Genomic DNA, 13941 nt, shown 5'->3' with positions numbered 1-13941 from the left:
ACGCGCCCGGCAGGGGAGCGGGCAGCGCGCCTGCGCCGCCGGGCCGCGGAGATGCGCGGAGGGGCGGGGGGAGCGCGGCGGCGGAGCGGGACCCGCTGTGGGAGCGGCGGTACCGGGGGGGGGGGGGCGGGGAGAGAGGGGCGAGGAGAGAGGAGAGAGGAGAGGGGATGGGATGGGGGTGCGAGGGGAGAGGAGGGGATGGGGAGGTGGGTGCCAGGAGAGGGGAGAGGGGATGGGGGTGCGAGAAGAGGGGAGAGGGGATGGGATGGGGGTGCGAGGAGAGGGGAGAGGGGATAGAGGTGCGAGGGGAGAGTAGAGGGGATGGAGTGCGAGGAGAGGGGAGAGAAGATAGGGGTGCGAGGAGAGGGGATGGGGGTGCGAGGAGAGTGGAGAGGATGGGGGTGCGAGGAGAGGGGAGAGGGGATGGGATGGGGCTGCGAGGGGAGAGTAGAGGGGATGGGGGTGCGGGGAGAGGGGATGGGTCTGCGAGGGGAGAGGATGGGGGTGCGAGGAGAGGGGAGAGGGGATGGGGGTGCGAGGGGAGAGGAGAGGATGGGGGTGCGAGGAGAGGGGAGAGGGGATGGGGGTGCGAGGGGAGAGGAGAGGATGGGGGTGCGAGGAGAGGGGAGAGGGGATGGGGGTGCGAGGGGATCGGGGCAGAGGGCGTGATGGGAGAGGAGGACGGGCTGGGGGTGCGATGGGAGAGGGGAGGGGATGGGGGTGCGATGGGAGAGGAGAGGGAAGAGGGGATGGGGGTGCGAGGGGATCGGGGCAGGGGGCGTGATGAGAGAGGAGCACAGGCTGGGGGTTCGATGGGAGCGAGGAGAGGAGCGGGGCTGGGGGTGCGAGGAGAGGGGAGTGGGGCTGGGGGTGCCATGGGAGCGGGGAGAGGAATGGGGTCGCGGGTGCCCGGGGAGAGGAGCACGGGCTGGGGGCTGCCGGGGGCTGCGAGGGCAACGGGGATGTGCGGGGAGGGGAGCGCGGGCTGGGGGGGCTGCGAAGGGAGCGGGGATGGGGATGGGAAGAGGGGGCTGAGAGGGGAGCGGGGATGGGGATGGGATGGGAAGAGGGGCAGCGGGGCCGGGGGCTACAAGGCTGGGCTCGGGGGCTGCTGCCTCGGCCTTGGGAAGGATCGGGCCGAGGCCATCGGAGGTGGGACACTTGTCCCGGCCCGTGGAGCGGCGGCCCCGGGGCTGACCTCACCGAGCATCCCCCGGGGACAGCGCTGGAGGCTGTGACAAACCGGGACAGAGAGCTGGGAGGGGGTTTGTGTGGATTTATGATGATGCGTTGGGCTGTTTCAGATGCCACACGGATGAGTGATCCGCAAATGTGCTGTGAGGTGGATTGCAAGAACTTTGTTTCTTCTCTTACGTTATGAAAACACATCTTTATGGCTTCGGTGTTGCTTGGGTGTTGCACAGCCCTACTTTATCTGCACCAAATGTCAGGTTTTGTCCCTCTCTGCAAAGCTTTGCGCTTTTCTCTGTTGCTTCGCTTGTATCGCTGATCTTACCAAGCCGGAGGTTTTTCTCTCTACGCTGCAGCACCTTCATCTGCTGTTTCCTTTGGGTGGAACACGCTGCCACCATCCTGCTCTGAAATCCCTGAGCCTGGAGTCCCGAAAGCCCCCGTGGCAGAGGATCCCTGTGGAGTAGGTGTCGTTGAAGGGACTTTGCGATGCGAATCCCACTGACGTGCTGTTGTTCCACACATTCTCTGCACTGCTTCTGGCATCCATCTGCTTCCCCAGCTTCTACGTAAACTCACAGGCGACAAGGAGGGGGACAAGTCTTCGCACGCTTTTACCTTTTCTTGCCTGTCTTAGGTTTGGAGGGGACTTGCCAAAACAATTTCCTTGCCTTGGGCTGTAAGGGAATGATGTTAGTAGTGCAGGTGTCTATCAGGCCTCAAGTAGAGACAGTAGTTGCCAGTCTTCTCTCTTCCACAGCCTGAGATAAATATTATCAGGATCTACCTTAATTTTTACAAATAATTAAGGAAGGAAGCTGAATTGAAGCCTTGTTTCCCTTTATCAAGGCACAACAACAGAATCCTAGGGAGAAATCCAGGGGAAACAGTCTCTTAGGCAAGAACTACTTAAATGTGATCAGACGCATCATGGCACACACTTGGTACGGTCATATAACAGATATAAGTAGTCACAGACAGTAGTATGCAGAACTATTTTGAATTATTTTAACCTCACAGTATCTTTTAGACTGGAACATGACCTATTCTGTGTGTGTAAATAGAGATCGCGCTAGGCTGACCTCCCCTTGATGGTGGTGTGTAAATTATCACTGTAAGGCAAAGTAGACATTTAGTTTGTGACTTTAATAGGCTTTCAGGTTGTATCAAATTACTTTTCTAGCTACTGTTATTATCTTTCCCATCCTGCTGAATGGAGCCATGTGGTGTTAGAAACTTACCTACAGACCTTCTGTTTCTTGCCTTCACTTCTGTGTGAAGTGGCAGAGGACAGGACAAGGGGGAATGGCCTGAAGCTCCGCCAGGGGAGATTCAGGCTGGATATCAGAAAACAATTCTTCATGGAAAGAGTCATTGGGCACTGGAACAGCTGCCCAGGGAGGTGGTCGAGTCACCTTCCCTGGAGGTGTTTAAGGAACGGGTTGATGAAGTGCTTAGGGACATGGTTTAAGAGTGTTAGGAATGGTTGGACTCGATGATCCAGTGGGTCCTTTCCAACCTGGTGATTCTGTGATTCTGTGAATGCCTTACTTTGTTGTAACTGACCAGTCTACTGTGATATTAATAGAAACGAGCAAGGTTCCCAAACAGGACCTAGTAAATTACCTACTCTTTTATCACAGTGCATTACATCAGTAATTGATATCAGCGAAATGTTTCTCCAGGGATTTGATTAACATAACCATGAGCTATAGTGTACACGCAAGAACCACAAATAGTTAATAAGCATAATTATGAAAGATGATACAACTTTTTCCTTTCACCGGTAACTGAGCTGCAAAAGCATCTCCTGCAACTTCACACCAAAGGATTCATTCATCTATCTGCGCATGTTTCTGTTTGAAGTGAGTCAATTTAAGAAACAAATCAGATTACTTGCCTTGCCCAGATTACTTTTGTCAAAGACAGAAGACACGGATTGCTGGACTGTCTGCTGGAATGTGATAAAAGAACCTGAAAATCTGGAAAAGCCGTAGGAACTTACTTTTTCATGACCATGAAAGTGGGCTCTGTCCACTCTTAACATTTCTGTCTTTCCTTTAGGTTATTAACCAAATTTTGGGACTACCTTTATTTTTTATCACTGCTAATTGTCTCGAAGAAAAGGAAGAAAACTGATTTTGTCGCCACTGTTTAGTAAACACTGAGATGAGCTGCTGTAAATGGCTGTAGCTCTTAGTAGTCAAGGGTTGGCCAACTGACAGCTCCTAAGAAACTCAACTGCCATGGGATCTTCCACTGCCAGCACTCAGTTACCTATAGGAAAGACACACCACGAAAGCATCAGAAATATTGGGCATTTTGATTAACAAGACAGACACAAAGACTATTCTGCTTGAATGAAACATGCGTGGGTGCTTTTTGTAACTAAATACAGGTTGGTTTTTTGGTTCTGTGCCAGCCATGGAACTGTCCGTCGTAATATAGAACCCAAATATTAAGCATGTACATGGAAAATAATAACAAGTAGAATAACAACTACAGAAAAATACCAACAGTTTACGGTTCACATGTATCAGTGGGACTGGTGCCCTGTGGGCCATTTAATTATTGCCTATACTTAAGATTTTTGTGTTTAGTTTTGAAACACAATGTTAATAAGAGAAGGCTCCAAGGAGATCTTATAGTGACATTCCAGTACCTGAAGGGGCTACAGGAAAGCTGGAGAGGGGCTATTCATAAAGGCTTGTGGTGACAGGATGAGGGGGAATAGGTATAAACTGGAGAGGGGCAGATTTAGGCTTGATGTAAGAAGGAATTTCTTCACCATGAGAGTGGTGAGACACTGGCACAGGTTGCCCAGGGAAGCTGTGGCTGCCCCATCCCTGCAGGTGTATCTACCCCTGCAGGTCCCTTCCAACCATAACTATTCTATGATTCTACTCAAAGGAGTAAGTAGTCAGTTACAATGTAGGGTTTGCTAGGAGCAGCTGATTGAAGTAGAAAGATGTGTAGAATTTGGGAGAGTATGCACACTCAGGCACCTAAATACACATGGGAAAAAGGTCCTGCATGAGTTGGGGTTCTTGAAGCAGCATCCCACGGACTCAGATGAACCCTCTGAATGGGTCCAGTCCCCTCCCGTAGCCCTCATCTATATGAAAGGCTATGAGGAAATTAACAGGGTCGTTGTTGGAAGGCGTTGATGCAGGACCTGAATCTAACGGCAATGTGATCAGCCAGAGGGCAGATGTGGAGGAGAAACCGTAGTGTCTTATGAGCCTTGCGGATAATTTGCAGTATTTATATTGTGGGGACCACGTGGCAGAGAGAAATTTGGGATCTGTAAGTGCAGCAATCTTCGCAGCTTTTGAAGAACTCAAAGCTGCATCATCCTTGGGTTAAAAAGTGAAGGAGATTAAGGTGTTTTAAAACTTCTCTCCTTAAGAAACCTTGTGTTAACATTTGTGATTATTTAGGCACATTGTTGGCTCCATAGCAGATTTCAAGCACTTAGCAGTCCCTGTTTTCAAGTACTGACCTATAGTTTACTGATGCCCAGACAGACCTGAACTTGACTTTCTAAATCAGCTACTGAGGTTTTTTTCTACCTTTTTTTTAATGACAATATTGCATAGCAGGTACTTTGGCATGATGCTGTGTACTGGAAATAATTTTCTTCTGTGTAACGTTTAAATCTGTAGCAAGTCAAACTGTAATCTGTTAGCCATTATTACAATAGGTATGACACGATATCCAGGAAATACAGGTTCCCTCCATAAAATTATGTGATACATGTGTTCTCTGACAAAGTTAATTTCAGATAGTGGGGATAACCAAGAATTTTTGTATTCTCTAGCATACAAGAAGAATTTACACTGAGGGTAGATCCAAAATTAATCCGAGCATATTTAGAAATATAATAAAAATATTATAGTTCGACGATAATTCCATTTTTTCTCATTTCTACTTTTTTTTTTTAACATAGCAATCAATCTTATTTTTCCCTACATTTGTCGTAACTTTGGGGCATTTAGCTTTTGCTGGAAGAGATACGTCATGTCATTGAGCTCTTTTTCTCTGTTTTCTTCTATTTTCCTAACACATGAATACTGTACAGTATCCTGTACAGTATCAGCTTCTTCGGTAAGACCTGATATTTGATGTGTTTTCAGTCCTAAAATGGATTAGTCCACTTCTTGAGGTATTACAAAGTATGTTTTTATTTTCACATCTAGCTCTTGTGAAAATGCCCCAGCAGGAATTATCGCCCTTACTCCAGCATAAAGTATCGGTATTGTGTCTGCACATACAAGAATATCCTCCACAATTTTTGCTCATCTTTTCTCTTGTAAAACTTCCTTCTGTGTGAAAAGAGATTATTGCTAAAAACGATCTTGACTGTTTGCTTCAGGAACATGAAGTTTTTTGAATCCTCATTTCCTCTGTTATTATCTTAAAACCTTTTTGTGTCTACATGGACTTTGTTTCTTTTACCAGCTAATCCCGAACCCCTGTTCCTATTTGGACAACATTTGTGCTTTATTGAAAAAGAATTTCTGAGAGCAGGAAAGCTCAGGCTAGTGGGATTTTTGATGGAAAGAATCAGTTAACTAGTATCTAAGGGAGAGAGATTGAGGAGGATCAGTATCTCTTAGGCAACTCCAGCAGACTTTCAAAGCTGCAGGTGGAACTTAAAATGCTTTAAGCCTCTTTTAGGCTTAGTTATTTTTAAAGACAAACCAACTAATGGGTTGTTTCGTGAAAGCAGATTGTTGCCTGCCTGTACTGAAGGGAGATTATCAGCAGGTCTGAAAGATATCGAAGTGCCTTGTGTTAATAAACATTACCTTTTGGGCTTCATTGTCTGACTGCACATAAATATATAGGGATCGTTTAAAACCATTCACCATCCCAAAGGACATTTGGGTTCCTTTTAGATAGGTGTTTTAGAGACCTGTGTTTCGGTTTAAGTGTGCCATGTTTGCTCGAGCACTGGGTTGCTAATATTTCTCGCTTCTCCTCTGCAGTGAGACACTTCTGTGCTAGATATTAGCATCAGCAGTGCAGTAAGCGACAGGAAAGCCTTCACAGCCTGCAGGTCATTTAAATTGGATGTTTTATGTAGAGTCGTCTGCAAGGTGGGTTCTGACACAAAGAGTCTCCTGCCTGCTATGCCCTCTGCCATCTCTTTTGACTATTTTCTCTGTCTGAAAAAGTCTTCGAGTCGCAGCATCCAGGGACTTACCCTGAATTGTACCTCAGAAGTACCTAGAAGGCAAGCAGCAGATGCAGTTTGTTTTGAAAAGAGCTCAAGGGGTTTGTCTATCCGCTTTATTATGCTGGAGAGCACGGGGCAAGTAGCTTCACTTCTTTCAGAATGCTGATTTTAAAAATTCAAAAGAAAGGCAAAAAGGACACCTACTTTTTGCTATTGTCAGGCTAATGTTGTCTAGATTAATGACCACCATAGCACTCTGTTATAAGGCCTTTTCCATAAAAGGTTACTTCTCAAAACCACAGGAATAGACTTTAAATTTTGATTAAATTTTATTTTGAAATTCAGTTGATGCCACCTATTAGCAGGGCAGGGGTGCGTTTGTGGGAGTCACCTCTCATCTTTTAATTGCAAGAGAGGCAACGTGCAGTAGATTTATTGCACCTCCATATTTTGAAAGGGGGGGCACGGAGAAAGAAGGGTTTAGAAATCTAGCATACGTTTAGCGAATGTGCTGTAAACTTTGGATTATTCAATTCAAATGTCAAAAAATGTCTCACATTTATGAAATGAATTGTGCTCTATCTGGCAGCAGCTAAGGGAAAGATTGAGACTCGGGGAAAATGTAACTTCTCAGCTCTTCCTCAAGCCTCTTTGAATGACCGACTTGCCTTTTTAAAGCTGCCTCAGTTTCTCGATACCTATATTGTCTGAAGTATACATATATCAGAAAAAAAAAATGTTATGTCTTTTCTAAAAAGCTCTTCTCTCCTGCAAAAACCTTGATCAGATAAGCAGCTCGTAAGCGGAGAGCACTGCTTTCCACGTTGACCACCAGAGTCTAGCTGCTTCCCATCTGTTGTTTGTAAACACCTCATGTCTTGTGCTGCTGATGTTGTTGGCTCCTTGGAAAGAAAGCTCTCTTTTCTTATGTTTGCATTCTGCATCAAAACAACAGGAAATCTGTCCGTGACTGTGAAGCCTACGCAATGCTAGAACATAAGTTTTTTTCTTGCTAGGGATTTCAGTTAATGAAACTCATCCGAGGTAAATAATTATGTTACAAAGAGTAAGACAATGTAGTTTATATGTACACAGAATGTATATGTTCATGTAGTCTGGTCTGTGAGGGAGAACAAGACCAGAGAGAGAGTGGCCAAAGGAGTGAGATGGGCTGAGTCTGTGAGAGAAGGGACAGGAGGTGACGGAGGGATTAGATGGAAGCTGCCCAGATTAAAAACTGCAGTATGTATTTTTGGCTCATGCCTTTGCAGAACTAGTTGAAGTTGTCTTCTGGAACTGCTCTGCTCCTTTCTTTTCGCAACCCAAGAAAGTCCTGGGGAGAAGGATTAATATCTGGATATTAATAAGAGTCACATAATAAGAGTGACTCTCTTCAGAATCTTCAGAGTGAGAAAGGTTTTCTGTGCTGTCACGGCTCTAAGTGCAGTTCATCAAATATTGCTCTGTTGAAGAAAACAGTCAATGGATTTGCCTCACTTCAGGGGGATTACTGCCCTCAGCTTTCCGCTTTTTCAATTATTACATCCTGTTGTGCTTTCTATACATGTGAGGTGGGATGGAAAGCTGCCTGGTACTTGCTCATCCATGTGAAAATTGCTGGATTCATCCCCTGAATTCCTGCTCTGCAATATCGTTTAAGAGTGTTGGGCTAAACTTTACTTAGTTTAGCCCAACTAAAGGGCCTTACTATACCAACTCCTGTTGTCTTTATGAGACTTTTAGTAGACAAAACGTGACAGAGCATATCCATATCTGACATTGCATCCTGCTAATCTAGACGTGACTAGATGTAGAACTTTGGTCTACTAGATAAAGAAACTTGGTTTTCTTTTCATAAGCCTTCCTTTTTGCTTATAATTTCTAGTTTGCACTACATCAAAGATTCTCTGCACTTAATTAAGCTTTAAAACAGATACTTGTGATATATCACTTGCTCAACATTTTTTATCGGAAGAAATGCAATCACTTATATATATTTCCTATCTTGTGGGCAAAAAGCAGTGATAAGAAAGGATCAAGATTTGGTTTAGACAGAGTAATGTTTACAGAAATTATCTCAAACGTCTTGAAGAATGTAAAATTTCTAATTTCTTTTTTATTTCTGTTGACAGAAGCGCAAGAAGATGCATCTTTCCATTAACATCTGTAAAAATGCACAGAAGACTTTTAACTAAAACATGGCCTAAAGAAAGTTAATGAGGTTGTTAATAGTCTGCGTCACAAATTAAAAGACTTTGGATGTTTCTGGTCTTTTCCTTCAGGCTGTGATGAATCATGAAAACAACAGAAAGTTGATTTTTCTAAAGGAGCAGCAGCTGTAAGTAAAAAAAGAGGAGAAAAATAATGAAAAATATAAAGAAAAAGGAAAGCTATGGCACAAGCTACTACTGTTGTGACCATTTTTTTGCAAGCTGAAATCTTCTTGCATCTTAATGGGTATTTTGACCTAATTTCAGAGTCTGTCTTGTTAATTAACTTTTTTAAAAAGGTCAAACCTTTTATTTCTGCTAAAGATCATGTACTTCAACTAGGAAATCTTTTATCATCTACAGTAGCAATACAGCAACATAAAATTCAGGGGGGGGTTTGTTATGAACAAATTAATAAATCATGAGCAATAAGCCTGCAGTATTTCACACCCCTTTGCCCTTTCCTCAGTTGTCAGTGACAGCTAAAGAATGATATAAAGAATTCCTTTCTCTGTTTGTCTGTTTGTCATGACCAGTATGAATAATTATCCAGGCTTATAAGGCAGTTTTGTAGCAGCCGACTCACCCTCTTCCAGTTCGGTGATGAATGTTATTTCCAACAGAAAGAAAATGACATGCTGAAAATCCACATGGACCTGTTCATTGTGAGAGCAGTATAAGTGTAAGAAGAATGTTCCACGTAAAATGAGCGTGCCACGTTTAGATAAAAATCTTGATTTCTGTGTAAGAAGTATTATGCGCATTCAAATTGAATTATGCAGCTTATTACTTCTGAAAATGGTTGCACCTCGTGATCGATCAGGTCAAGAGGTCATAAGGCCTTACATAAAGCACACCTCAAATGGGAATGACACTGCAGGAATATTTACATTTTCAAAGCATTCTTTGTGTTTGCATGACAGCTGAATGAACCATCCCTTAGGAAAAAGAAAGAAAGAAAACGGAGAATGCTTTTTCATTGAATTAATGAACCTGCTCTGAAATTTTGAAGGAATGTCTAGCAAACTATAATGATCACAGCACTTGCAATGAAAAGAACTACACTATCCATTGGAAATGTCTTTGACAGGATGCTAGAATCCACTCCACTTCATGGTTTCTTCATGCAAATTACATAAAATGCTTTGCAAAAATGGAGTCATTTCCATAGCAGAATTTTGGCAAATTAACCAAAGCACGTTGCTATGACAGTTCTTACAAATATTTCTATTTTAGCTTTGTTTTGTATTATAAATATGTCAAGATAAAGCCATTTCTGTCAAAACAGTTTTTTTTTCCTCTTGAGAAAATTTTCCAGGCATTTGTTTCAATGCCCTAATTTTCAGTATTCATCAAAGTCAAGATGGAGGCTAATTTCAAGTCCTGTAACTTGTATCTGCATAATCATAAACCCACAAGAACATCACTTTAGTCTTATAAATGAATAATGTTAGATACAGTATTGTTAGCATAATTGACTTTGTTTACTGCTCTGTAGAACAGTGGCTGGAAAATAAATGACGCTTTGGCTAAACTGTTTCTAGTGGTTTCTGAAATGGAAGCTGGTGGTACGGACACAAGCCATTGTCAGAAAATATTAACAGTTCTGGGTTTTGTTCCCGTAGCAAAATGTCCAGTGAAATCTAAGTGGATACAAGGAGTTGCATCCAGTCCTTTGTAAATAAGAAACAGGTGAACTCTCAAAGGTAAAGACATACAAGTAGCAGAGATTTATCTTACAGACCTCATTGATGAAATCTTACATGAGGAACTCATTTACTACCAGTGCTGGTAGAGCACTGTAAGTGTTGGCCAGCAGTGCAGCTGAACCTACGTTAGTGTCTTTCTGTGTCGGTGCTTTTCAACAGGATCAAGTTGATTTTTTATGGGGAATAGTATTTACCATGTTGAGAGCTGAGTCCTGAAGTCAGAGGTATAGAAAGGACTCTATATTTCCCCATTTTTAGACTTCTTTTCTATCAGAATGCAAGAACTATAGGTTGGAGAAGGAGCCGCAAAACAGCGTTCGCTAGTGTGGGGCAAAAAAGTTGAAAAATTAACATTAAAGGATATTTCTGTAATTAAAATTCCTGGGTATGCCTCCTTGAAATTAAACCAAATGTGCCCTATGCGTGAGTTAATCATGAGTTTTAAAGTAAAGAGGAGTTTTGGATTGTCGACTGAGTGAATTGTCTAATAGTGGCTGACACCTATGTTGCTTTATGCCACGGGCACTCAAAATGTGATCCAAGAATACAGCACGGCAGCAATATATGCTTGAGTTCTGTCAGGAAATTAGAAATTATTTGATTAATGGCAGCTTATTTCCGCTGCTCTGAAGTTGCTAAGAAAGAAAGAAAAGGGAACATCACAAAGCAAAAAAGAAAATAACCGAAGAGTGTATTCCAAAAGAAAGGGGAGACAGGCAGAAAGTATAATATTCCAAAAAGCAGGTAGAGAAGAACTGAATTAAGATCGAGGAGCTGCAGGAGCTGGTGTTGCCTGCGTTTTTTCAGCACGTGTTGAAAGGCATTGTGCATGAAGGGTTAGAACACAAAATTTTCTGTTCTTCTTTTCTCCCCCAAAGTGTGGTGTTTCTCAGAGATTTTAAGCAGTTGGGAATGGCAGAGAAAGATGGTCCATATAACCATGTATGAGATGTTATGTAGTCCTATGGAAAGTGATTTTTATCAGGAAATGTAAGTGAAACTCCTGATTTTTATATATATGTTTTTATGTTCATACTCTAGCTTCCTTCACTCTTTCCTCCCCGCACATGCACTAACATTAATAGGACTTTGGCAGTTGACTCATAAGGAGCAAGATCCATTTACTTAATGCATTTATTTTAATGCTCCGATTTTCTTGTCCTGTTAGCAGCCTATAAATGCATATGGTCTGGGAGAGCTTGGGTAGTAGGATTTAAAAGGAAAGTGCTCCTGCAAAGTTGGTAATTTGTATAAGGCCAATGAGAAAACAAGTGCTTTACGTGAGGGCTGTGACTCTGCTAAAGGACTGTTGGCTTGAGGCCAACATGCTTGGCACACTCAATTAGGTGTGTGTCTCCTTTTACACTATTTTGTACTGTGCACAGAAGTGTGTATAAGATGCTTTTTACTATGTATCTTTGCTATACCTTTCAGCATGTATTAGGAATAGACAGACTTCTGCTATCAATCAGAGACATTGTGCTCCAATTGTCAGGAAGGGAGCATGATTCCCGTACCTGAAGGGGCTACGAGAAAGCTGTGCAAGGACTTTGTAATAAGGTTTTTAGTGATAGGAGTAGAGGCAATGGGTTTAAACTGGAGAGGGGTAGATTTAGACTGGACATAAGGAGGAATTTCATCACCATGAGAGTGACGAGTCACCAGGTTGTCCAGGGAAGTCGTTGCTGCCCCATCCCTGGAGGTGTTCAAGGCCAGGTTGGATGGGACCTTGGGCAGCCTGATCCAGTGGAATGTCCCTGCCCATGGCAGGGGTTGGAACTGGATGACCTTTAACGATCTCTTCCAACATAAACCATTCAATGATTCTATACATTTACTCATAGAGAAACCGCGTAAAACTGAGAGTCAGTGTGTATCACACAACTTGTTTCAAGACTCTGCAGTTATAAAATTATGTAGGTTTGAAAAGGAAGTGAGAACTAAGAATATCTGTAATTGATTACTTGTTATGAACATGTTTGAGGGAGAACAATCATAGAAATATATCTATAACAACAGAAAATTATACAACAGAGATGCTCAGGACAATGTGGAAAGGAGAAAAAAAAATGGATGCTGACTGTATAGCATCTAATTTTCCAGAAGGGCATGGTCAAAACAGACCATCCTGGGAAAGGTACTGGAGCTGTACATTACTGATACTTTCTCAACTTATCTTACAGTTAAACGTTTTCAGAGTAGTGTGAATCTGTTTTATTTGTCTCTATAAACATTTAAAAATAAATCATACTAATGATTTAAGAAAAAGGTATGCAAACAATCATAAAACATGAGCATTATTTAAAAGTAAACGTAGGTATGGTGCTTTGACCGATTTGGAATATTAAGAAGTAGGCTGCATTAAAGTATTGTATATATATTTTCATTATTTATTGAGTGGCCAAAAATATCTTAAAATGCCTTTTATGTGGTGTGTAATAACATCCCCTTCCCAAAAGTGGGTCGGGGCTTATGCAGCTTTCATTTACGACATGGGTCCCGTCTTTCAGAAAAGAGCCCACTGTACAGGAGGAGCTAACACGATGAAGGGTCCAAACTCTATATGTCTTCGGACTTCCTTTGACCTTGATATGTCTAACCTTGGAGCAATAGCCTCAGGATGTGGTCTGGTATGTATTAATGACAAATTATCTTGAATTCTTCCTGTCTTCAGTCCTGCAAAAGGGCAATGATGATGGATACTGGCTCCTCCGTCTGCTTCCAGATGAAACTCCTTCTTTTCCATTAGAAGAACAACAGGGAGCCTCATGATAGGAGGGAGGCTGCCAGGTTATGCCCACAACAGAAGATTATGTGAGAACAAAGGAGCAACACGATCTGCATTTGACATAATGAAGCCCCTAAAGCTAATATCAGTAGTGAAAAGGGAAGGAGTGAGTAAAGGTGGTTATCACAAGACCCTCCGTTTGTTCAGTTAAGACCTTAATAGTTGTACCTTTTATTAGTTGCAGGGAGTTATAAAGATGTAAATTACAAGGTAGTTTCATGAATTATGGCTGCATGGATGTAAGATATAAACTGAAACCGTAAAAGTAAGATATTGGCCAAATAAGCTTTAAAATTATTGTATTATGCATCTTGCCTCTCCCTCCCAGAGCTTTTGGTAATACTACTTCCAAACAGTATGGTTCAGGAATAATTTTTTTTCTTATTAAGCAAAAATTCAAGTATTCCAACACATTCTAATATTCTGGGCACTTTTATTTTATAACAATCTTTCTTTTTCTTTATAAGGTGACAGCGGATATCTCTTGAAAAATTGCCTAATCTCTCTCTGTTTTATCTCCAGATTCCCTCTGAAAACTGTATCATTATAAATTATAATGAAACTCAAAAAGTGACCAGAATAGTAATTGAAAGAACATCGGGCATCTTCAAAATGAGACTTAGATGCTTAGATAAATGTGGTAGGACAGAACTAAACTGCCCTTCGAGAAACTTCAGCACAGTCCCAGCAGGTGTACAGTTTGTAATACAGCATTAAATGTGGTTCATCCGTGAAGAGGAAAAGGAAGTAATCTAATGAGTCGATCCAAATTACTTAAGTAAATGACCGTAATTATACACACTTGGAAAATTCTGTCATGATAGGACAGAAGAAATTAAAAATAAGGTGCTAGCTATCTGG

At 42.3% G+C, this 13941-nt stretch overlaps 1 long non-coding RNA gene across 5 annotated transcripts; it reads left to right on the top strand.

Moving 5' to 3' along the window:
• Window positions 1-2: 2 nt before the first annotated feature.
• Window positions 3-10105, top strand: LOC128851988 (uncharacterized). Of its 5 annotated transcripts, none has more exons than XR_008449574.1 (4): window positions 3-109; window positions 1305-3589; window positions 6183-6293; window positions 8506-8711. It is a non-coding gene; the product is annotated as an uncharacterized LOC128851988 (long non-coding RNA). The 5 variants fall into 5 exon arrangements; XR_008449573.1 differs by lacking the exon at window positions 3-109 and adding an exon at window positions 9207-10105 and having other exon boundaries at window positions 1090-3589; XR_008449576.1 differs by lacking the exon at window positions 3-109 and adding an exon at window positions 9120-10105 and having other exon boundaries at window positions 1090-3589.
• Window positions 10106-13941: the final 3836 nt, after the last annotated feature.

This window comes from Cuculus canorus, chromosome 4, assembly GCF_017976375.1.
Source record: "Cuculus canorus isolate bCucCan1 chromosome 4, bCucCan1.pri, whole genome shotgun sequence".
NCBI classification, from domain to species: Eukaryota; Metazoa; Chordata; class Aves; order Cuculiformes; family Cuculidae; genus Cuculus; species Cuculus canorus.
This window is presented reverse-complemented; position numbering and strand designations above follow the sequence as displayed.